Raw genomic sequence first — 6,708 nt, forward strand, 5'->3', positions numbered from 1 at the left:
ATTAGAAAGGCAGAGAAGTCGGCCTGAGTGAGCATGCTCTGGGCTGTTACTATGCACAGGCGAAAAAGGAAAGGGGACAAAAAATGTGGTTGATCCCTCTTATATAGGAATCGGTATAGAACACGAAAGTGAAACGTGTCTTCACAGAAGTAGTGTAATGTTTATTGCACATTGATATATAATGTCTATTGGTGTTTTGTGGCTAAAGCGCCCTTAGGCGTTGATGCACCCACGCTGACGCCTGGTGGCACGTCTCCTCCATCACGACTACCAACGTCGATGACCATGAGCAACCGTCGTGCATATGGAAGCTGCACTACGCTGCACACGCTAGCACAACGCGAAAGACGAAGCACGTAACTGACACACTAATACAACGCGCAAGACAAAGCACGTAACTGAATCGTCACCGAGTCAAATCAGCGCGTACAGCGCGTCGTAATTGCAGCCTCCGCGATCAACTTCAGAAACATTTTCAGAGCTAATTGCGGAGGCCACGCTCCGCTGTGCTGAGTACGGTGAACGACACCTAGGTGGCGTTGGTAGTGCTTCTTGATGCCAGCGTCCCTTCGAATGCTGGCATCGAGGCGTCGTAGTACTGAGACCACCGAAGCGTTCACTGTCGGTGCGCGTTAAGGCCGGAATACATGGAGCGAATAACCGGCGTCCGAGCGAAGAACTTCGTCGGGCGGCGAACGTCCGACGGCCGGCGTCAAGAAATTTGCCGTCCGCAGCCGATCTGCCTGTCCAAACATTTTCGTCGGGCGAACGCCGCCGCCGGAAGCGTCTAGCGCGCAGCGGTGGACGACAGCCAATCAGGAGGCACTAGTTCCGGTCGCAATGCATGCTGGTGTTTCGCGCGCGCGCGCCTTTTCGCGTCGTCTGCAATCGCGTTGGTGTTGCCGTGTCTGCATGTCTCTGCACCGATTGAGTAGTTCCTAGTATGATCTCTCAGGAATCGCGTTGTATTTGTACATCCCATATCCGCTGATCTGCGAGGAAACAGACAAGCAGTGCAAGCTCTCTACAACAACCTTCAACAGAAATCTTCTGATCAAAGGCCACATGCTGTCGTCATGCCTATCTCCCGACTTCCCCGATAGATGGCGTTGGCATCGGATATTTCTTTCGCTAGGCTTAGACGCGTTCGAAACGAGAAGCGATCTCGAAAACTACTCAAGGTTATCCATAATACTCTGTCGTCGAAGCGGCCTGAGACTAAGCGAAAGCCGTTTACGCAGTCATTTGCTTCCAACTAAGTGAATTCTACAAGGACAACGCCAAATTCAGTTCGAAGCGGGCGGCCGGGACCTCCGCCAACACGGCGGCCAACGCGCGGCGGCGTTCGCCGCATGTATTGCAACACAGCAAACATCCTGCGTCGTGTCGCCGCGTCGTTACTTGACGCGTGAAGTTCGTCGAGAAAGTTCGCTCCATGTATCCCGGGCTTTAGTGTCATAATGCAGTACTTCTCTTTTCTGCTCATAGGCGGCGGCACCGCCCCGAGCAAGAGCGCGGGTACACGGAGGAGTGTTAGATATATAAGGCGCGTCTGTGTAGCTCTCTGCGAATGCGTTTGTGGCGCAATGGGTTAAACGCTAGGCGATCTATCGTCGCGGACCGAGAGGTCGTGGGTTCGATTCCCAAATTTTGCATGTTTGTGGAACTTTTTCTTCTGGTTTCTTTCTTTGTATTATGTTCTATGACGTATTTCCGTGACGGAAATACGTCAGTGAAGTCTTGGTGGACCCCGGAATAAAACACTTTCGTGTTAAAAAGAGTGATGAAAGATGATGAGGACAGGAAGAAGGGATGCATATACACATTAACACAGTGGTTTCCTTAAGGTCTTGCGTATAGTCCGGCGATCTTCACGTAGTCCAGAGCAGCCCTTGAAGCTATTGATGTTACTGTAGGGTCACGCATCGTGGACAAAATTTTACTTTCGCACTATGTTCGCCTGCCAGTGCCTGCTAGCGTCGAAGCCGGCGTCTTCCGCTGTGATGCGTAGAGAGGGGAGTCGCAGAACAGAGGTTGTAGAGTCTCAGACACTTGGCAGCGTTCACAGTTCGGGCTGTCCGTACGGCCAATCAGATGTTCATAGCGTCGAGTGAAGGCGACGCCCAGGCGAATCCGTTGAAGCATGCTTGCTTGACATCGCTTGACTTCTATAGCTGGGAGGCGAAAAGTCCTGTCACAGTCTATTTCCCGCAGGCGCCTGTACCGATGGTCTGGCTGAGCCCAGTAACGTGCTGCGCAATCTCGCATGAGCGTAGTATTATATAGCGAGCAAAAATAAAGCTCTCTAGAGTAGCCAATAATCAGCCAGTTACGCCCGGAACTATATACCGCTGCGCAAGGATATTGCCTGTGTACGCCTCGTACCGTCGGCAGTGCTGCGACCAACTTGTGAGATGGAGTATAGTGCGTGCGTCATTGCAGACGTCACGTCGAAGCTATCTGGCTTACTAAACATTAGACATCGTAGAGTTTATAGAGTTTCTCACTATATTACCTAGAGGGAAAACTGGCGCTGCTGCGCTGTGGTATCCATGGCAATACCGTTATATTCTGACTTCTGATTGGCATCGTCCTTGGAGAGTCAGAAAACCTTGAAGACGCGCCTGACTAGCACCGTTCCGTCTGTCACAATGATTTATTTTCTGCTAAAAAAGCATGTAAAAAGCTGTTTTAGCTGTATTATTACACAAAAACATGTTTGTTTAATTTTGAGGACTTACTATTGGATGTACAATTATATGAAATGTAAAAAGTATCAGCTGGCGCCGCTAAAGTTGGAGGGCAGACGAAAAGATTTTCGCTTGCTTTGGAACAACTTGTCGTCTGTTCTTACTTTTCTTCGCTTGATTCTGCATGGTAGGTGAGTAAACTTTATCGAGAGATGTAATATGGGCGAATTGAAGCCTTTTATGTAGATTTTATTTTAAGAACGCGTTATTTGTGTAGCCATATCCACGTTTTAGACGAAGCCTCGTACAACGTCAGCCAACACAAGCCTGGCAGACACGCATCCCATCATTCCATGGAGGAAGGAAACCCCAGGAGAGGCCCTGGCCAGCAAGTACGTATTGGAGAAGGTGTGGCGGAAGTCACGTGCTGTTTTTCGCAAAGGAGCACTGGGACGGGTACCCCAAATGTCAACGTTGCCATGGGCAACGTTGACATTTGCGATGTTGAATAATGTTGGCGAGGTGACTGAGCCCTGAGGCGTGCCGCCTGAACCGAGGGTGATTTCTTGCGAGAGGTATCCTTCGATCTTGAGCTTGGCAGTTCTCTGGCTAAGGAATGATCGGACGAAATCGTCCGAAATGATGGGAAGTACATGGATTTCTCTGATCTTCGTGCTTTTGGATTCAGAAATTCTTGTGTCTTTTCTATTCCGCTTTATATGCCTTTATTGTAAATTTCAGAGCAATCTATACTTTTCGAAGCGCAGAAGACGCTACGACCACGCACACTCGCTACTCATTGCAACGGTACAGCGTGGGATGCGCATATATTTTTTTTTTCTCTACGTTAGATCCACACAATCCATGACTTCAGATCCGCCGCGTGTTGCACAAAAAGCCCCTGGATGATCTAGACAAAACAATTACTAGGCGTCAGCATGGCTACGCTTTACCTGTACGCTTTCCCAGCAGTTACATTGCAGCCTCCTTAGCATGTAGTACGGGCCTTTACAAATCTTCACCTGCGCCACGGCGTCTGCTCGGCGTCTACTTAGCGTTTTCTCGCTATCGCCATCACGTACCATGCTAAAACGGGGTAGTAAATTGATGATGCAGTGAAGAATTATGTTTTTATAGCGTTGCGCATCGACAACGCATCACGAATGCTAATGCAGTGGCGCCATCTGCTAACTAGAAATGAAACCAGTTTCACTGCTCGGTGCCGCGTCTGTCGTCCTAGCAGCGTGAAAACAAACAGCCGATCTCAATAATTACGATGAAACATACCTAGCGATTTTACCTCAGCTTGAGATGAAACTTAGCGATGACGCATTTCGCCGCTTGTTTTTTGCTGACAGGGCGGAGAGGCAGTAACAAACGTGAATTCGGATCGGAGCGGGTGGTCGGTGCTCGATGGGTGCTGCCATGTTGCCACGGCAGGGTGGCTATTACGGTTACCGGCGGTAACTGCCGCAGTAATGCTCGGTATACGACGTGCATGCGCAAAGGTCATATCATGTCACGTATCGCTGTACCGCATCATATAGCTAGAGGAGAGGAGAGATACCTTTTTAGAAAGGCATAGAAGTCGGCCTGAGTGAGCATGCTCTGGGCTGTTACTCTGCACAGGCGAAAAAGGGACAAAAAAGAGTGATGAAAGATGATGAGGACAGGAAGAAGGGATGCATATACACATTAACACAGTGGTTTCCTTAAGGTCTTGCGTCTAGTCCGGCGATCTTCACGTAGTCCAGAGCAGCCCTTGAAGCTATTGATGTTACTGTAGGGTCACGCATCGTGGACAAAATTTTACTTTCGCACTATGTTCGCCTGCCAATGCCTGCTAGCTTCGAAGCCGGCGTCTTCCGCTGTGATGCGTAGAGAGGGGAGTCGCAGAACAGAGGTTGTAGAGTCTCAGACACTTGGCAGCGTTCGCAGTTCGGGCTGTCCGTACAGCCAATCAGATGTTCATAGTGTCGAGTGAAGGCGACGCCCAGGCGAATCCGGTGAAGCATGCTTGCTTGACATCGCTTGACTTCTATAGCTGGGAGGCGAAAAGTCCTGTCACAGTCTATTTCCCGCAGGCGCCTGTACCGATGGTCCGGCTGAGCCCAGTAACGTGCTGCGCAATCTCGCATGAGCGTAGTATTATATAGCGAGCAAAAATAAAGCTCTGTAGAGTAGCCAATAATCAGCCAGTTACGCCCGGAACTATATACCGCTGCGCAAGGATATTGCCTGTGTACGCCTCGTGCCGTCTGCAGTGCTGCGACCAACTTGTGAGATGGAGTATAGTGCGTGCGTCATTGCAGACGTCACGTCGAAGCTATCTGGCTTACTAAACATTAGGCATCGTAGAGTTTATAGAGTTTCTCACTATATCCTAGAGGGAAAACTGGCGCTGCTGCGCTGTGGTATCCATGGAAATGCCGGTATATTGTCACGAAGATAGCAATCGAGACCTTGGCAAAACGGTGTTCTTTGCAACATGGGCTGACACTCGGAGAGCGCGCGCTTCAGAACACACTTCGTCGTTCTCGTTGCAGCGGCCGGCGGCCGCAGGTGCCAGCCTATCTCGCGTCATTTCTCCCTTTCCAAAAGCGACCGTCCCGGTCGGCTGGGTAGAATAAAGTTCATAAGGGGCAAGACAGCTCTAATGGCAAATGTGGTCACAGAAAACTGAAGATAACCACACAACACTGCGTAGGACGGCGAAGGGTTTGAAAGGTGCACTTCACTCGCGGGTGTAGTACGGCTTCATCCGTACTACGTGTACAACTTCGGGGCGGGGACGTCGTCGGCTCAAGCGAGGATCAACACTTTGGGGCAGGATCTCGTAATTCACATCGCTAAGCCGGCGCACAACCTCGTATGGTCCGAAGTATCGTCGCAACAATTTCTCCGAGAGCCCACGGTGACGGACAGGTGTCCACACCCACACGTGGTCACCGGGGTTGTACTGGACATTCCGTCGGCTCTGGTTGTAACGACGGGCGTCGGTACTCTGCTGGCTACGGATGCGGTTCCGAGCAAGCTGGCGAGCTTCTTCTGCTTTCTGGATAAAGTCATCAGCGCCCTCGCTTGCCGTGGTGCCGTCGTCTACTGGAAGCATGGCGTCTAAAGGTGTCGTGACGCGACGTCCATAGACAAGTTCAAATGGGGTGAGCTGGGTGGTCTCCTGCACAGCTGTATTATAGGCAAATGTCACGTATGGCAAAATTTCGTCCCATGTCTTGTGCTCTACATCAACATACATCGAGAGCATGTCGGCCAGTGTTCTGTTAAGGCGCTCTGTCAATCCGTTAGTTTGGGGGTGATAAGCCGTGGTTTTCCGATGGTTGCTGTGCGTCAACGTGACCACCTCTTGTATTAAATCAGCTGTAAATGCTGCACCGCGATCAGTAATGAGGACAGCGGGTGCACCATGGCGCAGTACAATGTTGAGGACGAAAAACTTGGCGACTTCAGCAGCAGTAGCCCGGGGTACAGCTTTGGTCTCGGCGTAACGGGTTAGGTAGTCGGTGGCGACAATTATCCATTTGTTTTCCGAAGATGACGTAGGGAATGGACCTAGGAGATCCATGCCCACTTGTTGGAACGGCGCTGGAGGTGGGTCCAGAGGTTGGAGGAGACCGGCGGGCTTGACGGGTGGTACTTTACGCCTCTGGCAGTCACGACAGGTTTTCACATAGTGCTGAACAGACGAAAATAGCCGTGGCCAGTAGTATCGCTGGCGTATGCGTGCTAGTGTTCTGGTGAAGCCTAAGTGTCCAGCACAGGGGTCGTCGTGACATGCCTGCAAGACTTCTTGGCGCAATGCCGTAGGGACGACGAGAAGGAACGTTTCCTGACTGTTTTCAAAGTTTTTCTTATAAAGGACATTGTTCCGCAGGCAGTACGATGTCAGTCCTCGTGATAGCGGTCGTGGGATAACAACGTCAGCTCCTTGAAGATACTGGATAAGAGCAAGCAGGTCTGTGTCCGCACGTTGTAGGTCAGCCATCCGCACCGTGTCAAC

This window comes from Dermacentor silvarum, chromosome 3 (assembly GCF_013339745.2).
Source record: "Dermacentor silvarum isolate Dsil-2018 chromosome 3, BIME_Dsil_1.4, whole genome shotgun sequence".
NCBI lineage: Eukaryota > Metazoa > Arthropoda > Arachnida > Ixodida > Ixodidae > Dermacentor > Dermacentor silvarum.